The 19,537-nt window shown below is 43.9% G+C and overlaps 1 protein-coding gene across 11 annotated transcripts in view; it reads right to left on the bottom strand.

Annotated features, from left to right (window-relative positions):
- Positions 1-19,537, bottom strand: part of LOC135110655 (zinc finger protein basonuclin-2-like) — a 399,181-nt gene that overhangs the window by 48,142 nt on the left and 331,502 nt on the right. The window contains exon 4 of one of the 11 annotated variants that reach the window (XM_064023226.1): positions 14,212-14,249. The exons of the other annotated variants lie outside the window; for them this stretch is intronic. The gene's annotated coding sequence lies outside the window, so the exon portion shown is untranslated. The remainder of the gene's footprint in view (positions 1-14,211; positions 14,250-19,537) is intronic. 11 annotated transcript variants of the gene reach the window in all.

Genomic DNA, 19,537 nt, shown 5'->3' on the forward strand with positions numbered 1-19,537 from the left:
CTCTTTTACAGCTAATCCTTTAGTTCTTCCTTGTCTAGAAACTCCCTCCATCCCTCCATCTCCCCCTCTACCTCTCTCTCTCTCTCCCCCCGTCTCTCTCTTCCCTCCCTCCCTAACCAGGCATATCAACTAGACAAGAACCACATAGTAGAGGGAATATTCAGTTTATCTGTTAACTTAGCATACTGTTTACCATATAAAAAAAGCAAGGCTTCTCTTCTTCCCTCCCTCCGTCCCTCCTCTCTTAAAAAGGAGGGAGAAGGAGTGAGGGAAGGGAGGGAACCTTAGTCATTGTAAAACCAGGGTCTTTATATTGACGGAGGGAGGGAAGGAGGGAGGGAGGGGGTAGGTAGGTATGTGGGCAGGAGACAGAGGAGGAGGAGGAGGACATGGAGACAAGGTGAAAAAAAATGGGGAGAAGAGAAGAAAGGATGGCGGAGGGAAGAAAGAAAAAAAGAAGGGATACGAGGAGAACGAAGAGGAGGAGGAGGAGGAGGAGGAGGAGGAGGAGGAGGAGGAGGAGCAGGAGGAGGAGGAGCAGGAGAGCGCTAACAGGGGGGCGCCTCACTGCCTATTATTTACAGAGCAGACACCAAAGGTTCCAAAGTGAGTAAATCAACAGTTTATGACACTCAGCGCCTGCCCCTTTCGCGTCACCCTCTGTACGACAAGCGAGGGCCGCCGGGCAGGGTGTTGGGGGGCGCTGAGCCGAGGGAGGTGGGGCGGGGAGAGGCTGGGGTCGAGAATAATAGGAGGCGGTAGAGGGAGCAGGGGGGCACAAGCATGGGGGAGGTGGGGAGATGGGGAGAAGAAAGAGATGGTGCAGGGGTTGGTTGTGAGGGTTGGGGGAGGGTGAGATCTCCAGTCCTACCCTTGCTTAGACGGTCACGGAGACACGTTGTGGTGGTGCGCGGCGAAGGGTGACGGGGTGAAGAGGTGAAGAGGCAGGGACGGCTCAGACATATATATAAACTTCTTTCAGTGGGGAATAGGTTAAAATTAGGTAGAAAATTAGGTTAAAAAGGCACCACATTATTTCTCTGGCCATTGAATTACGGATCCCTCTCTCTCTTAAGGGGCATGTGAATTGTTTTTAAACTTGACAAAGGCCTTATTATGGTTTACAAGCGTTTAAAGACATCCTCTCTCTCTCTCTCTCTCTCTCTCTCTCTCTCTCTCTCTCTCTCTCTCTCTCTCTCTCTCTGCTAATGACTGACTGTATCAATTAATTCCTGTCTGCGAGTAAAACCTTTGCTATTAGTTGCCTTTAATGACCCTTGTCTGGTTGCCTTATGACTAACTGTGCTTAATACAGTATCTAATGGGGGTGTGGATGTCCGGGAGGGGAAGGGGTTGTAATGGGTGGGGGGTGTGAGCTGCATTTCTTGGTCGTGGGAAGGGGTGATCCTGAGACATGGGGAGGGAATGGGGAGGGAGGGGAAGTGGAAGGGTGCTCAATATGTACAGCCAATATTTCAAGACTATAAACACGCTGAATATCAATTAAGGTTTTATTTCTATTGATGGAAAGCAGTTATGGGCCGCATTTATTTTTCTGAGTGGATGGTATTAGTGTTTTTTATTCGCCATCATCTTTGCTTGACATCTGGTTGAGTATCACTATGAATTATGAACGCCCCTTCGCTCTCCCTTCGCCCCCAACACATTGTTCCTCCCTCAGCTCCGCCCCCCAGTGTGTGTATGCAAGAAAGACCCAAAAATTTCCTGCGATATGGCTTCTCTTCACAAGGTAATCCATTCCCTTTCGACTTTTCCTCCTTCCTTTGTCTCTCCTTTGCTTTCATGCTTTTCCTCCTCTTTCCATCCCTTCCCCGGTGCCTTGCCTGCTCCACCTCGCAACTCCAGCGCCCACAAAGCTACAACACCTCCGCCACGTAAGCTAGTAAGTGCATCGTGGCCACTCGCACCTCACGTCAGTTAATCCGGCAGGTGCTGCGTCTTACCTGCTGCACGTGCTTATGAAAATACACGGTAAATGGAAAATGAAAATACTTGACAGAGGAATCGATAAGAAGTGGATGAAATATATTTGTATAGGAAGTGTTGGCAGGGGAGAGTGGATGGGGTGATGGGAGGGGAGAGAGTGGGAGTGGGCTAAGGAAGTGTTATGGTGTTAGGGTGAAGGGGAATGGTGGGAGGTGGGGAAGGGGGAGCAAAGCCATGATAGTCTATAATTTATTCATTACCTGAGGCTTCAGTCTTTGAACCCATAAAATAATTGAAATATGGACGATGTTTTTATCTCGGAAGCGCCTCCTCCTCTCCAACCACCACCACCACCACCACCACCAAGGGTTTTCACCACAGCCACGGGACCACAGGAAGGTCACACAACACCACCACCAACACCGCCGCCATCAAGTCACCACCACAGTCACCTTCAATAACACGCGATCAAAGAAACAAACCGTCACACACATACACACACACACACACCAACTACAACACCAGCAACATGTCAATAAATCAATACTCCCATACACAACACCATCCTGACCACCACAATAAATCACGAAACACTGAAAATAGAATAGAGAGAGAAAGAAGAAGAAGAGAGAAGGAGATAGAGATAGAGAAGAAAAAAAAAACACACAAGTCGACCCATAAAATAGAGAAGGTGGCAACGCGCGCGCCCATTCTTTATGACAGCGTGTTGGGCGGGTGGGCGGGGCGGCGCATGCGCATATATTACCTCAACTGTCCACCCTATTGGTCACTGGCATCAGATAGCTGGCCGACCCCCATTACCCATGCAGCCAAGGGAGGAATATTTTGTTGACCAGATCCAAGATAGTAAAGCCGGAATGGAAGAAGACCACAGTATGTTCCTCCACCTCTAACTCCACCTCTTCCACCTTCTTTACCGCGGGAGTTTGGCTCTTACGGAGGTGTGTGGGAGGGAGGGAAGGTGGTGTTAGCTGGGGACTCCTGACTGGACTACCTACCTACCTACTTGTTCATCTGGCCGGGGGACCTGTTGTGGGTGGAGGATGCGTGGTCTGGGGGTCTGGAGGGAATAGAGTACGGGAGGAGGTGGGTGGAAGGGACTGGAAGGACTGGGAGGCTCTGCGCTGGTTCTCTAAATTTTTGAGGGCATGATATTTTCCGAGTGTCAGGATCCTTCGTGGCGTGTGAGTCTCGGTAATGAGGCGGCGAAAATACGGACCCGGGTAAAAATAATGGTAAAGATTGATTTCCTGATTGATTTAAATGTTTTATGACGATGCCACGACCAAAATTATGTACTCCGCCTATTATAAAATCTGTGCTGTAAGCTAAGCGTATAATTTCAAGGCGCCACTGACAGTTGAAGAAGAGGTTAGTAAACTAATCCAAATGTTCTTGCATCTGTTGTTTTCCTTACCACTTTTAAGATCACCTAGACTGACCCAAATGAAGTAACAAAAGCGTATGTCAATCAAAACATCAAGGTCACTATTATCAAACTCTTTATGACATACACACGAAAGGAAACTGGATGAAAATATTGAGTACTGCATTCACGGACGCTACTTGGCAACACGACGGTAAACAACAGCAGCAGCAGCAGCAGCAGCAGCAGCATCACAACACAACCACAATAACATTACAGTGAGATTGTCGATGATTCACGTTGGCTCTATGGCCTCGATGTTAACCTTAGTATGGTGACTGCACTGCATTATCTCGGAGTCTGACGATGTTGAATGGTAGTGGTGATGGTGACAATAACAACGGGAATAATAACAACAAATTCAATAACCGTAATAAAAATAATAAGCAAAAAAACAGGAAGTGCAAATGACCGCAAACCACCACCAGAGAGAGAGAGAGAGAGAGAGAGAGAGAGAGAGAGAGAGAGAGAGAGAGAGAGAGAGAGAGAGAGAGAGAGAGAGAGAGAGAGAGAGAGAGAGAGAGAGGGAATCGGGCAGGTTAGGACGAGAGCTATCTTAAAATCTCAGAATTGATGGCCAGTTTGAGAGGAGACGTGAAGGAGGGAAGCAAGGACGAGGTTGCCGGCGCCAGGTGAGTCTTACCTGCCCCTTAATAACAGGTGTGTGGGTGCTTGAATGCCTCTCCTTCCTTCTACCTACCTTCCCTCTTCTCCCTCCCTTCTCTTTCTACCTTTCCTCCACCCTTACTATGCCCCTCCCTCTTTCTCCTAGCCATTCTGTTTTCATGCCTCTCCTTTTCTTTCCACCTCTTCTCCTCTTCCTGTCTTCTCTTTCTACCTTTCCTCCTACCTTACCATGCTTTCTCCTCCTCTTCCTCCCTCTCCTACTTTCTGTTAACTTTCTTCTTTAATTCTCCCTTCTTTTATCTATTCGTCCCTTGTTTTCTCTTCTCTTTCAATCTCCCTTCTCTCCCTCTCCTTCACCACTACCTTCTCTTCTTCAGTCTCTGCTCTTTCTCTCCTCACTAATCTATAATACTCTCTCTCTCTCTCTCTCTCTCTCTCTCTCTCTCTCTCTCTCTCTCTCTCTCTCTCTCTCTACCATGAGACGCCACACCCAGTCACAAAAACACGGTGGTTGAGTTTCTAGTGTTATAAATGTAAGTGTTATTTTTTCGCTAATATCGTGTTTTTTTTTATTTAATGCAGTTTTGGAGGTTGCTAATTACAGCCTGGCGTTATACTTTTGTGGCGTTCCCAGGTTAATTAAAGGTAAGTTCTCGGGGAGTTTATTACAATACCTGGCGTTGAGCTCTGTCTATACTGTCTGGCTGATAGTTGACTCTCTCTCTCTCTCTCTCTCTCTCTCTCTCTCTCTCTCTCTCTCTCTCTCTCTCTCTCTCTCTCTGTTTAGCCTTTTTAATGTTACTCCTCCAGTTCCGGATCCACTTTTCTCTTCAGTATATTCCCCGAGGAGTTTTCCTTTCCTCCTCCTCCTCCTCCTTCTCCTCCTTTTCTCCTACCTCACCTGAACTGCCTCCTACAAATAACGGGGTTTATCTTCCTCAACCGCAAACAAATGTAGCTTTTAATGTCTTCCTCGTCTAGCGTGATTTTTTCTGGGTAATAAGTTAGGTGTGTCTAAGTGAGTGTCTGAGTGTGTGTGTGTGTGTGTGTGTGTGTGTGTGTGTGTGTGTGTGTGTGTGTGTGTGCGTGCGTGTGTGTATTACTTTGAAGCCAATGCACTAGTCTGCCGCCACAGCCGCCGCCAACAGCCATCAGCCGCCGCCACTCAATTTTTCAAAGGCCGTAGCATTTGTTCTACATCAACCACTGCCGCCACACATCAATACACTTTCGATTTCCTACTACTACTACTACTACTACAACTACTACAACTACTACTACTACTACATTTCGGGTAAGTTAGGTTAGATTAGATAACACAACCTAACTTAACCTTTCCAAACCCACTTCTCACCAAAAATAGCTGGGATTGCTAACCTTTATATTATCCACTACTATTACTACAACCACTACCACTACCATCACTACCACCATACGGACTCGTCTGCTGCCGCGCGCGACCCTTCAAGATGACCCGGACGTATTTACATAATAAGCTGGAAACATAGAAGCCTCTCCGCCTTTGCCCTCAGACCATAGGTTCCGGTACGCCCATATTTTATCGGACTGGCGAGGCTGCGCGGGTGGACTGACAGGGAAATGGGGCGTACGTAACAGAGTAAGGGTTGGGTTTGACAGGGGATGGGGAAGTAGGGGAGGGGGTAGGAATGGAGTGGGTTGTGGCGCGATGCGTGTTTGTTCTGTAATGGAACTTTTCATTCTTGTTCTTATATTTGATAACGTTTCTGATTTCCGTACGTACGAATTTCTGCGTACGTGAATTGGGTGTGGATTTCTCTCTCTCTCTCTCTCTCTCTCTCTCTCTCTCTCTCTCTCTCTCTCTCTCTCTCTCTCTCTCTCTCTCATACAGATATTCAGTATTCCAGTACCTGTTCTTCCTGTTTTTGGTGTGACAGAAACAAGTTTGGTATCTGTCTTTTAGCGGAAGTGACTCGTACTCAGACGGTTACCCACCACTCATCCCCCTCCCCACCCTCCCTGCCCCTCTCGACCCGCCACGCCGCGAATAACAAGACTTTGACGTCAAACTGAAATTCCAAATAGCAGCAGATAACATCAGTCACAACGTAAGTGCAGGAAAAGAAGAATGAAGTACAAGACAACTAATGAGAACGATGAGGATTGAAGTAAAGAGCGAACTGCAATACACGCACTCACGCACAAACAGACAGACAGATAGACAGAGAGCAAGAGAGAGAGAGAGAGAGAGAGAGAGAGAGAGAGAGAGAGAGAGAGAGAGAGAGAGAGAGAGAGAGAGAGAGAGAGAGAGAGAGAGTCCATTACACGATTTTACTCATAATTACACTTTTTGCTCCACCTCCACTTTCCTTCCCTATCATCTTCTTTTTCTTCTTCCTTTATTCGTAATCGTTTCATTTCTACGCAGAATCCTCGGGACACACACACACACACACACACACACACACACACACACACACACGCAGGTGGTTGGGGGTGGGGAGAGAAAGAGAGATACAGTGTGAGGGACGAGGGGGGCAGTAAGGGGCGTGTCCAGTTATGACATATGGGTCTAGAATGGGGGCATTGGAGGGGGGAGGCGGATGAGGGTGAGAGGAGATGGGGAAGGGTGGAGGTGCCAGGTGAGGGGAAGATATAGGGGCGCACACACTATAAGGAAAGATCACCTGCCCTTTTCTCCAACCTGTCAGTGCATATTTCAGGTGAGTTCGGTGGAGACTCGTCCATGGAGGGGCAACTGAGCGGAAGAAACAGGGTAATTACCAATGCAGGTGGTGGTAGTGGTGGTGGTGGTGGCGGTGGTGGTGCGGGAGAAGTGATGAGAGTGTACAGTAGGTGGTGGTGGTGGTGGTGGTGAAGAATTTGTGGTTGTTGTGTTAGTTTAGTGTACTTACGTGAGGTATTATTATTATTAGTAGTAGTAGTAGTAATAGTAGTAGTAATAGTAGCAGTAGTAGTTATAGTAGTAGTAGTTATAGTAGTAGTAGTAGTAGTAGTAGAGAACATCATTACTAACATCACCATATCAAATATACGCAATACACAGCCGCCTAATAATTACCATAAAAAACACACACACACACACACACACACACACACACACACACACACACACACACACACACACACACACACACACACACACGGAAAAAAAAAAGACAGCCAGTCGACTAAACGTATCCAGACACACACACACACACACACACACACACACACACACACACACACACACACACACACACACACACAGAGGCAGCCAGCACACTGCATCTCCGCAACTAGGGAAGGCTGAGACACGCGGGTTTACGACAGGAAACATAAAAGCTGATGTGAAAGTGTCCCCCGGTGTCCATTAAAAAAATAAAATAAAATACAAATTCCACGATGGTTCAAATGTGACAGTCGAAGGACGAAGGACGCACGGAGGAGGAGGAGGAGGAGGAGGAGGAGGAGGAGGAGGAGGAGGAGGAGGAGGAGGAGGAGGAGACAAAAATTAATGATGTAGTAATGAAGAGTGATATTTATTCGTACGCTTAAATCTCTCTCTCTCTCTCTCTCTCTCTCTCTCTCTCTCTCTCTCTCTCTCTCTCTCTCTCTCTCTCTCTCTCTCTCTGTGTGTGTGTTAGTGTAACCCACCACTAATTTCTCGTCTATTTGTTGTCTTTCATCATTGTCGTTTATTTTCTCCTTCACTCTCCTTCATCTTATTCCTCCTCCCCATTTTCATCATCTTCCTTCTTCCTCTGTTCTCCACCTTTCATCAAGTTAAACGCTGTCTCTTCGTTTATTCCTGTATCTCCTCTTTGTTACTAATCCACATCTCTCTTTCTCTCTTCTCTCAAGTTTCTGTTCATTTACTCCTCTCTTTCTCCTCTACTTCATATTATGTTCTTCCTTTGTGTTCCTATTCCTTCTCTTCGTCCTCTTGGTCTTGTTTGAGTTTTCCTTGTCTTCCTTCTCTTCCTTCTGTTTATTTGTTTTTCCTTTAAGCGCTTCTTCCTCTTTCTTCTCCTCCTCCTCACTTCAGTCATCCATGTTCTCCTCCTCCTCCTCCTCCTCCTCCTCCTCTTTTTCTTCTCCTCCTCCTCCTCCTCTCTTTCTTCCTCCCCACGTCGCCATATCGACCGCGGCAATTAAACATATAATCACCATGACTATAAATACCCAACTTGAGGGAAATTAACTCTCTCCCAACAGGTCCACACGCCTCCAATTAATGCCGGACTCTCCCAAACTCTCCTCCTTCTCTTCCTCCTCCGCCTCTTCCTTTTTCGTTCCTGTCTCCCATCTCCACAGCAACACTTTTTTTCTTTTTCATCTTTCTCTTCCTCTGGTATCTTCTACTAAGTTCTTTTGGGTTGGTTTTCTTAGTAATTTTCTGTTTGTTTTGTATTAGTAATGTATGTGTTTTTTTTATATATATTTTTTTAATCTATTTTTTTCGTCGTCTTTTCTTTCTTCCTTACATATGCTTTCTTCTCATATTCCTTGTATATTATGATTTTTCTTCTTCTTCTTTCTCTTCGTATCTTTCTATATGTACACCGTTTCTCCTCACCTTTCTTCCGTCCTTCTTTTTTTTTCATCTTTATCTTCTCATCTTCCTTCGTTTCTAACCTAAGCACGCCCTTTTCTCTGCCTTACTAACACAACTTTTACTTATCATCTCCAATATCAACAAACAATACAACAACAACTCGTGTATATAACCCAATCTTCTCCCCCTCCTCCTCCTCCTCCTCCTACTACTACTACAAGACTAACCACCCACCACTCTTGCTCCCCTTCCCTCCCTCCCACCCTCCCTCCTATCCTCCAGTGACAAAACATGGACGCTGGCCTGTGATTGGTCGGCGGGACAGGTGTAATGGTTTGTTATTACAGGTTAATCTCAGGGTCGGGAGGAAGGTGTGTGCCATCAATAGGTGGTTGTTAGGTGGCGTTTAGGTGGGTCCCGGCGAGTCCCCAACAGCTACCGGGCAGAGAGACAGTCGGGGAATGGGAGGGGGTGGGAAAGAGGGTAGGGGAAGGGGGTAGTGGGTGATGAGGGGGATGACAATGGACAAGTGGGGGTTAGAGGTCGGAGAGAAGAGGAAAGAAGGGTAGGATGTGTAAGGGAGTGAAGGAAATAAGAGAGAAAATGAAAGACAAGATGAAGAGAAAGAAGTGGAGGAAGAGGAGAGAGGAGGGTGTCAGGAGAGGGAGAGGGAGAAGGGAGGGAGATATATGAGAGAAGAACGAGGAAAAAGAGTCATAGGGGAAGGAAAGATGAACTAGAGAAAAAAAGACAAGGAAGAGAGAGATAGAAAGCAAGTATGGAGAGAAAATAGGGAGATCAGAGAGGAAAATAGGAGGGAGAAGGGGAGGGAAGCTGAGGTAAGGATATAAATGAAGGTTTTAAAAAGGCTGAAATTACAGAGAGAGGACAAAAAGAGGACAATAAAAGAGGGAAGAGGAAGAGAAGTGTGGACCAGATGACGTAAGACAGAGGAAATACAGAGAGAGAGAGAGAGAGAGAGAGAGAGAGAGAGAGAGAGAGAGAGAGAGAGAGAGAGAGAGAGAGAGAGAGAGAGAGAGAGAGAGAGAGAGAGAGAGAGAGAGAGAGATACACAATAAAATTCAAGGAAACAAATCTGGAAAAAGAAAAAAAAAATTGAGAACTGAAATAAGAGTGAAAACCTGAAAAAAATAAATAAAAGATGGGAACGAAAATGTTGATTGAACATGAGGAAAGAGACAAAGATGCGGCGAAGGAGGAGGAGGAGGAGGAGGAGGAGGAGGAGGAGGAGGAGGAGGAGGACGAACAGGAGGTGGGAAAAATTGCTAGGCGAAGAGGGAAAGGAAGACTGGAGAGAAAACAGTGGGACATAAGTTAGGGGGAGGTGGAAAGGTTGGAAAAGACACGGGAGGGGGGAGGGAGGGGGAGAGGAGGAGGGGAGAGCAGGCCAGGTGTAATAGGTCGTCACCCAGGTGTAATTGCCGATAATTACCGCGGCGCCTTGGGGGAAGATGCACCTGGGAATGACCCCTCAGCATGCACCGCCCCCCTTGACCCCTTACCACCTCCTCCCGCCCCCCACTCGTACCCCGCTACCCTTCGCTCATCGGGGTCATGGTGGAGCAATTTACGAGGGTGACAAAAGGACCAATTTGGAGGGAAGGAAGGAAGGAAGGAAGGCAGGAAGGAAGGAAGGAAGGAAGGAAGGAAGGAAGGAAGGGAAGGAGGGAGGGAGGAAGGGAGGGAGGGAGGAAGGGAGGGAGGGAGGAAGGGAGGGTTAGAGGGAGGGAGGGAGGGAGGGAGGGAGGGAGGGAGGGAGGCTGGCTTTTACTGGAGAAAATTAAATGTTATAGTTTATTTTATATTTTTTTATTGCTTGTTTTGGTGGTGGTGGTGGTGGTGGTGGTGGTGGTGTTTGATGGTGGTAGTGGTGATGGTGTTTTTTGTCTGTATTTGTTGCTGTTATTATTACAATGAGGCCAGTTAAAGACAATAGCAACAACAATAACAGCAACAACTACAACAGCTACTACTCTACCACAACTACCACAACCACGACCACTCCACCCACGCACTCCACATAACACTCTCCATCACCCTGTTCCTGCCGCTTCATTCTACCTGCCTCTACTTCACCTTTACTTTTCAATGTTTCCCTCCGCCCGCAGCAAGGAGCGTCTGAGTGTCCACGTAACACTTCGCTAGCTCTCTCACGCCCCGGGACGCTAATTTGGACACGAAGGGGACGTGGGGTCTTTCGGTTCGTTCGTCCTTTCCTCCCCGTGTCCCCGTGTCCCTCCCCTGAATGTAGTCCACAGGTATACTAGACACGCCTTTAGGGACTCTTAAGGGACATCCAGGGACGTTCCTAGCCCCGTAATTTGTGAACGTAAAAGTGATGACTTTTTCTTAGTTTTCGTCATCGTTTTTATTGTTTTTTTTTTTTTCGTATTTACTATTTTTGTCTTCGTTCCGGTCTGGTGAAAATTATATCTTGTGTTTTTTTTTTTTTTTTTTTTGTTATCTTTTTATTTTATTTACCGTGGATTGACGCTTTTGTTGTTGTCGTGGTATCGGTGGGTATTGTTGTTGTTGTTGTTGTTGTTGTTGTTGTTCTTGCTGTTGTTGTTAGCGTGAGGTGGTACTTAATTTGCTGGAGTTTTTTGTATGTTTCTTTTCTTTTTTTTTCCGTGTAGCTCATCGTAGGAATTCGTTGTTGATGTTGTAGTATTACCAGTGATAGTATAAATAGTAGTAATAGGTAGTAGTAGTAGTAGTAGTAGTAGTAGTAGTAGTAGTAGCGGTAACAGTAATAACCTTTCGACCACACCTGACAAAACCTTCCTGTTACTTCCCATCACGCTGCAGAGCCAAGACTAACCAATAAGTCAGTCAGTCAGTCAGTCAGTCAGTCAGTCGATACAAGTCAGCATTCATATATTCATATACTCACCTGTCACACCTACACACACACACACACACACACACACACACACACACACACACACACACACACACACACACACACAGACGCTTCGTGATAAATATAAACGCGATCAGCAGGGTCACGGTAACAATATCAATTTGGCGATGGGAAAATGTTTGACAATTAAAAACAAAAATTATTCCTATTATACCTGGTTCAGTTTAATCACTCTTAATTGCCAGGCGATATAAATAATGCCACGTGTATTATAACAAAAATATTATTGATACGGCCGCTGATGACAGGAGTGAAGGCGGGGTGTGGCAGAGAGAGAGAGAGAGAGAGAGAGAGAGAGAGAGAGAGAGAGAGAGAGAGAGAGAGAGAGAGAGAGAGAGAGAGAGAGAGAGAGAGAGAGAGAGAGAGAGAGAGAGAGAGAGAGAGAGAGAGAGAGAGAGAGAAATAAAAAAATAAAAAAAATAAAAACACTAAAAGCATGGGGAAGGCGGACTGCAAAATGATGAAAGGAATAAGGGAGAAAGAGAAAAGAGTAAAGAGTAAGAGAAGAAAGAAAATTGTGACAGTTAGGGAGCAATGAAAAAATTAGTAATAAGTGGATGATAATAAAGAAGAACAGAGAGAGAGTGAGAGCTGACAATAACAAAGGATAAAAAGCAACAACAATGAAAAAAAAAAGATTGATGGAGAGAGAGAGAGAGAGAGAGAGAGAGAGAGAGAGAGAGAGAGAGAGAGAGAGAGAGAGAGAGAGAGAGAGAGAGAGAGAGAGAGAGAGAGAGTCGTATACCGTACCCGATAGTTCGGTTAAATTATAAAGAATCCGAAGATGAAGGAAATAAATATGACACAAAAGTTATAATTAAATGAGAAAGTGTCCGGATCAGAAGAAAAAACTCAATTTAGAAGCTTCATTAAATAACAAAGAATCCGGTTAAGTGAAGAACAATCCGGTTATTATGAAGTATTCTGGTTAGATATGAAACTCCACTCATCCGTATAAAGTTTCGGAAATGAGAGAAAATTCAGTAAAAAAAAGTCGCGTTTCCGATTAAAAAAAAGAGTTCGGTTAAATTAGGGATTCCGGTTAAAATGACAGGTTGTTCTTGGGACATCGTGACATTCAATTCGGTTCGGACTGACGAGAGGGACGGATAAATAATGGTCCGGTTAAGTGATGGCGTGAGGGCCGGATAAGTGGAGGGGATCCGGTTTAGCGAACAACCATTTCTCCCCATGTTAATGTTCAGTTAGTGTAATGGTGTGGATGGGAAGGAAATGGGAGGAGACAACACGGTAGGGAAGGATGGAGGAAGGAAGAGGGTCGGACGGTAAAGGAGGAGGAGGAGGAGGAGGAGGAGGAGGAGGAGGAGGAGGAGGAGGAGGAGGAGGAGGAGGAGGAGGAGGAGGAGGAGGAGGAGGAGAGGGGAGGGAAGAAATGCAGTGACGGAAGGGACAATAGAGTAAAAAAGAAAGGAAGAAAGAATGGAAATAAGATGTGAAGAGAAAAAAAAGGAGGAAGCAAGAAAAAAATAAAACAGGAAAGAAAAAGAGGAAGACCTCAGGAAAATCAAACGAAACGGAAGAAAAGACAAAAAAATAATAAATGAGTGAAGAAAGGGAGGAACGATGGAACAGAGGAAGGAATTAATAAATGAAGGAAGGAAAGACGGAAGGAAGGAAGGAAGGAAAGAAACAGCGACAAAAAACATGAATAAAATGGCATAGCAACATAAATTATATAGATCAATCTCAATGAAATTAAAGTGACATTATACCTAGATTCCTCGATGATTCAGTGCCCCCCCCTCTCTCTCTCTCTCTCTCTCTCTCTCTCTCTCTCTCTCTCTCTCTCTCTCTCTCTCTCTCTCTCTCTCTCTCTCAGACGCCCATCGTGGACCAACCAAAGGGCGTCATCAATTATGCACAAAAACAATCGCTGGCAACTGCGTCCGGCTGCCCACGAAACATTAATATATCACTGCTACTACGACTGACTCTCTCTCTCTCTCTCTCTCTCTCTCTCTCTCTCTCTCTCTCTCTCAAATTGACAGTTCCCTCTCCGTTTTCTCTCATTTTTTTTTTCATTTTTCTTTTCTAATACGAGTAAAAAATTATATATATCAGTTTACTTGTACATCCTCCCACGGTAATATTGAGACGAGGGAGACGAACAGGTGAGGGGCAGGTGGTGGTGTGCAGCAGGAGTGGAAGAGGGTGGAGCAGTGAAAAAAATACGTACATGAGGAAAATAACAGGGATGAAGGTTAAAGAAGGTAAAAAACACGTGAAAAAAAGATATAATACAGGAAAAACATAGTGATAAGGGATGATAAGAAAATAGAACAGTACACAAACTAAGAATATCGTGGATAAGATGAGAACAAGAGAGGGCGAAAAAAACGGAATAAAAATGAACGAGGATGATAATAGAGATAGGAAGAAAGAAGAAGAAAAAAAACAAAGAGAAAAATGTAGATAATCATAACTGAGGAAAATAAGTGACAGAAAAAATAAAAAAAAATGGAAGAAGAAAAGAAATCGGAAAAAATACAACACATTAGAAAACCATAATCCTTTTCCTAAACTCTTATAATTAAAAAAAAGGGCGATCAGCCTAAAAATGACCTGATGCTGATAGTGACGACGATCATGATAACACAATGATACTATACAGTACTGCATATACATGAGAACAATGACCTACCACTACTAAATATACATGTCTTACTAATTACAGGTTGGACATCTTACCTGCGCTGCCCCGACCAGTCACTGCCACACTCACGTACCTGGAGAGAGAGAAAAAAAAGTTAATGAAGGATTTAACCAGCAGGAGAGAGTATGACCAGAGAAGACTTATATATATGCAATGAAAGAATACGTGTTTATACTGGGGAAGACTGGAAGATGAAGAAGCACTCCCCAACAGAAGAACGAGAGTAAAATCTATGAGAAGGTTTATAAATGCAATGAAAGATGTGCTTGTAATGTGTGTGACTGAAAGGCGAAGAAGAATAAGCGCAGAAAGAAGAGTTAAGATAACTGCAAATTGTATACGATCAAAAGTACTAATAGATACACTTAAGAAAAATAATAACACTGATATGGATATTGAAGTCAAACAGGCAGTGAAACAGGATGCGCTCGTAATGGCTGTGACTGAGGAAGGCGCAGAAGTCTTAGCGAAAAAAAAGAATAATAATTGGTAACTGCAAAATGGACATATTCAACAGTACTAATAGAGACGCTTCAGAAAAAGTACCACATATACAGATACTGAATTCGAAGGGTAACAATACTTCAGTGAAAAATTTTAAGACACCAACCACACCAATTAAAAGATGCATTCAAATCTAAGACAATTCTCGTTTTCTTTCTCTTCAACAATAATCTTATTTTAACAAAGAGTAAAGAAGCGAGAGAGAGAGAGAGAGAGAGAGAGAGAGAGAGAGAGAGAGAGAGAGAGAGAGAGAGAGAGAGAGAGAGAGAGAGAGAGAGAGAGAGAGAGAGAGAGAGAGAGAGAAGACGCATTTTCACGACTCGAATAACGAACGATATTAACGATTCCAAAAGATGATGTCAAAAAGAAACAAGAAAAAAAAAAAATAAATAAAAAAGTCCATGATAAAAAGCGATGGATTCTAATTACGAGGGAAAAATGGAAGGCAACATTGGCGGGGAAACTAATTAAATTCTCAATTAATCGACGACGCTCCGAGTTTTTCCATCATTTACAGAAAACTGGGGAAGGAAATAAGACCTTCTGGATCTTCTAATTGTTGGGTCAAAGAGGAGGAGGAGGAGGAGGAGTAGGAGGAGGAGGAGGAGGAGGAGGAGGAGGAGGAGGAAGACATAGTTGAGAGAGAGAAAAAAAGTTAAAAGGTCGATCTTGTTTTGACTACCGTAACTACACAGAGCGAGAGAGAGAGAGAGAGAGAGAGAGAGAGAGAGAGAGAGAGAGAGAGAGAGAGAGAGAGAGAGAGAGAGAGAGAGAGAGAGAACGTTCAGTATATAAACGATCATATCCCTAATAATAATAATAATAATAATAATAATAATAATAATAATAATAATAATAATAATAATAATAACAATAATAATAATAACAATAATAATAACAATAATAATAATAATAATAATAATAATAATAATAATAATAATAATAATAACACCAATCCTCTGACAATCCCTTCACTAATTACATCCACCATTCACTCCCTCTAAAGAAAAGACTCGATCTAATTACTACAGCCGCGGGGTAAATATTTCCTTCATTATATCCACCACAATATTCACGTTACTTTTTTTTTCCCTCCTATATCGACAAAAAAGGAAGAGAGGAAATGATAATAATGAATAAAAGGAAAATATTTGTGTAAACTTCAAACTTTCCTCTCCCTCGCTTTCATCCTCCCACCCTCATCTTTATCTCTTTCCCCCATTCACTTCCCTCCCTCCCTCCCTCCCTCCATCTTCTCTATCCCTTTCTCTCTCTCTCCCTCCTTCCCGTGCCTCCCTTCGCCCCTCAGGCAGTGTACGTGGGTCCAGTGGCCAACTGGAAAAAAATGCTCCATTGGAATTTAATTATAAGACAGCCAGTGGCCAGTGGTCGAGCGAGGGGGAGGGAGGGTGGAGAATGGAGGAGGAGGAGGAGGAGGAGGAGGAGGAGGAGGAGGAGGAGGAGGAGGAGGAGGAGGAGGAGGAGGAGGAGGAGGAGGAGGTTCTTTCCTACATTTTTATTTTACTTTGTTTATCTGTATTTTTTTTCCTCTCTTTTTCGAAAGTGTCTTGATTAACATCCCAATAAAAAAAGGAACATTTTTTTTATTTAGATTTTTTAAAGGATACAGAGGAAGAATACAGCTGGTTTGAAAAGACTGAACTCTGAACACAAGTAAAAAAAAAAAAAAAAGAAAAGAATTAAGAAGTTTTCGGAATTTTTAAGGAGTGAAATGAGGAATATTAGGATATAAATAATAAAAAAAAAAATAACACACAAATCGAAAAAAAAATATAGAGGCAGAAAATATACGCAAGAAAATACTTGATATAAAAGAAAAAAGAAAGAAAATTTTACGTAAATAAACCAATGAGCAACAAACGAAAACAACAACAACAACAACAACAACAACAACAACAATAAATATTTAAAAAAAAATCAGAGGGCATTCTTTTCCCTTGTCTATTTATTTATTTATTTATTATTTTTTTCCCTCCCCACAAGACCCTCTGCAAAATGAGTTCCTTCTGATCCCTTTTAACCTCGTGACGTCCGGAAAGGCTAAACACGACTCATGGACCGTCAACTCGGATTTTCTCGGATTTATAGTCATCGTCAATCCGCTCTGAATCCACGAACGACAAAGAAATGGTCGGTGGCGGCGGCAGTGGTAGTGGTGGTGGTGGTGGTGGTGGTGGTGGTGGTAGTGGTAGTGGTGGTGTCATTGTCCTTGTCCTTTTCAGTCTTATTTGGTTTAATTCCCCGTCTACCCCTCGCGTTTGTTTCCTTTCCCTTCCCTCACTTTGTCATATTAGAGGTCTTTGTGTTCCCAGAGAAGAGGGCATGAGTATTTTTTTTTGTTTTTCTTTGTTTTCTTTATTTTCTTACGCTTTCTTGGCAAAGTCTTTACTTGATGCAACTTCCGGATGTCTGTTGTGTGAGGTAAGGAAAAAAATGTTCTTGGTTTGTTAAATGTGGTGGAGGAGGAGGAGGAAGAGGAGGAGGAAAGGTAGTAGTAGTAGTAGTAGTAGTAGTAGTAGTAGTAGTAGTAGTAGTAGTAGTAGTAGTAGTAGTAGTAGTAGCAGTAGTAGTAGTAACACCACCATCACCACTACCAACAACACGAGGAGAGGGAGGAGGGGAGGAGGAGGACCAGTCGGATAATACAACGAGCTACAGAAGAATTACAACAGAGGCACCACGAGAATTCAGGTGCAGGTGAAGGATAGGCGAAAGTGTGTGGTGGTGCATATGAGTGATGAAGCCACGGCCGGCGGAAAATGACGGGCTTACTGCATGCGTTGGGCAAAGAGAAGCAGGCACGTACGTATACATACCGCTGTGTGTCTGGGTGTCTGTGTGTCTCGACGGCCAAAAAAAAAGAAAACGTGGAAGATTATCGAGGTTGAATGTGTGAATGGCAATAATAGAGGTGAGGGAAGAACAATAGGCACTGCGGGAAAACAAGAAAAAAAAAGAGAAGGAAAAGGTCGGTAAGGGGGGAACGACACGGAAATGGAATAAAAGGGGAAAAAAAGAAAATTAGACATGACAAGTGAATGAGCATAAAGAGATAGGATAGCATACTAGGAGAAAAAAGAGGAGATCGATGAGGGAGTTGAGAAAAGAACGACACGGAAATGAAAGGAAAGGACAAAAAAAAAAAAAGAAAGAAAAGAAAATTAGACATGATAAGAGTAAGAGGATCAAGAGAGAGAGAGAGAGAGAGAGAGAGAGAGAGAGAGAGAGAGAGAGAGAGAGAGAGAGAGGTGTGCCCGTGTGCCCCGCGTGCCCAATAAGACGGCGGGCCACACCACACCTGCCAATCCAAACAGGTGTGGAGGCCCCGGGGTGGAAATTGGCAAGCGTCGCACATTACACAAAAATCTGGTAAAAATCGAGTGCTGGGTGTCGGAGCGGGACGTTTGGCGGCCAATATTTTCCCCTTCGTGCGTCACTCATCGTACCCGAGACGACGCCGTGCCTATTTACGTACCACGGGCAGCCAGGTAACGAAAATGATCTGAATATGAATTATAATAAGTTTGCATTACAATTTGGAAAAAAAAAGTGATGCAGTTTATTTTGTCGTTTGTATGGGTTTGAATGCTCGTGGCTGTGGTAAAGAAAATGGTCTGCTAAGAAAACGGGATGATAGTGGCATGCATAACGACGCTAGACACAAAGAAAATGGTAAAGAAATGATATGTTCAAGGGATACATTTTCGTGAGTATCGCAAAGAAAATGGTCTGCATAGAAAACGGAGTGATACCGGCCCTGTCTTGCGACGCCAGAAAGAAAAGAATAGAAAAACAGTAAAAGATAGAACACATACTTACATGTTCTTACCAAACGTGATTATAATCGTACATGGATCTGAACAAGAAAATGATACGCAAAAGAAAACTATACAATCCTCATGGCGAAGTTTAAAAAAAAGAAAAGAATACAGATTAAAGGTAGTGGAAGAGAAAGAAAGAAAGACAAAACGCATCGACAACAGCAGAAGCGGAAAATGTGTCATAATACACATCACAGGTGTGGCAAAATGTCGCACAAAAAGAGAAACACAATATCTATCACAAAGAAAAAAGAGCAAAAAAAAAAAAAAAAGAAAAAAGTCAACATTACCATTATCGCTTCTCTCTGTCTTCCTCTCCCATTTTCTTTAAGGTTATAAATACTAAGAGGGGAAGCTAAAACGAACTGTATAAGCACCCAATAGAGATTAATGAGAGGCAATAACATGCTAATCAATATTTTCTCCCCAAACAGGATTCCCCAACGAGTAATAATGCAGCTCACGTCTCGCAGGTGACAGCAGGTGACAGGTGGGTGACACTAATTAGCACAAAGGTATGAGCTACACATACAGGTAACGTTGGGGTGACATTATCATACTGACAAACTGGGGACACATATAGCGTGCAGAAGGCAGAGGAATAAACAGTTGTGTTACAGAGATGCACAGGTGAGCCTCAGGTGAGCTACAGGTGAGGCACAAAGCGACCAGACAGGTGCCTCGTGACTCTGAAGTGGCGTGACGCTGCGATGTTTGGCATGTGACACGAACTCCCGTGACCTCCTCCTCCCCTCCTCCTCCTCCTCCTCCTCCTCCTCCTCCTCCTCTTCCTCTTCCTCCTCCCATGCAAGTGTGTGTTGGTGTGTGGGTGTGTTGTCTGTTTGTCTCTGTGTTTGTGTTTTTCTGTCAGTACGTGTGACATTAATTTCCTTTCCTGTTTGTCATATGGTTGTATTTTCTTGTTTGTTTCTCTCTCTCTCTCTCTCTCTCTCTCTCTCTCTCTCTCTCTCTCTCTCTCTCTCTCTCTCTCTCTCTCTCTCTCTCTCTCTCTCCC

Source organism: Scylla paramamosain, chromosome 20 (genome assembly GCF_035594125.1).
Source record: "Scylla paramamosain isolate STU-SP2022 chromosome 20, ASM3559412v1, whole genome shotgun sequence".
NCBI lineage: Eukaryota > Metazoa > Arthropoda > Malacostraca > Decapoda > Portunidae > Scylla > Scylla paramamosain.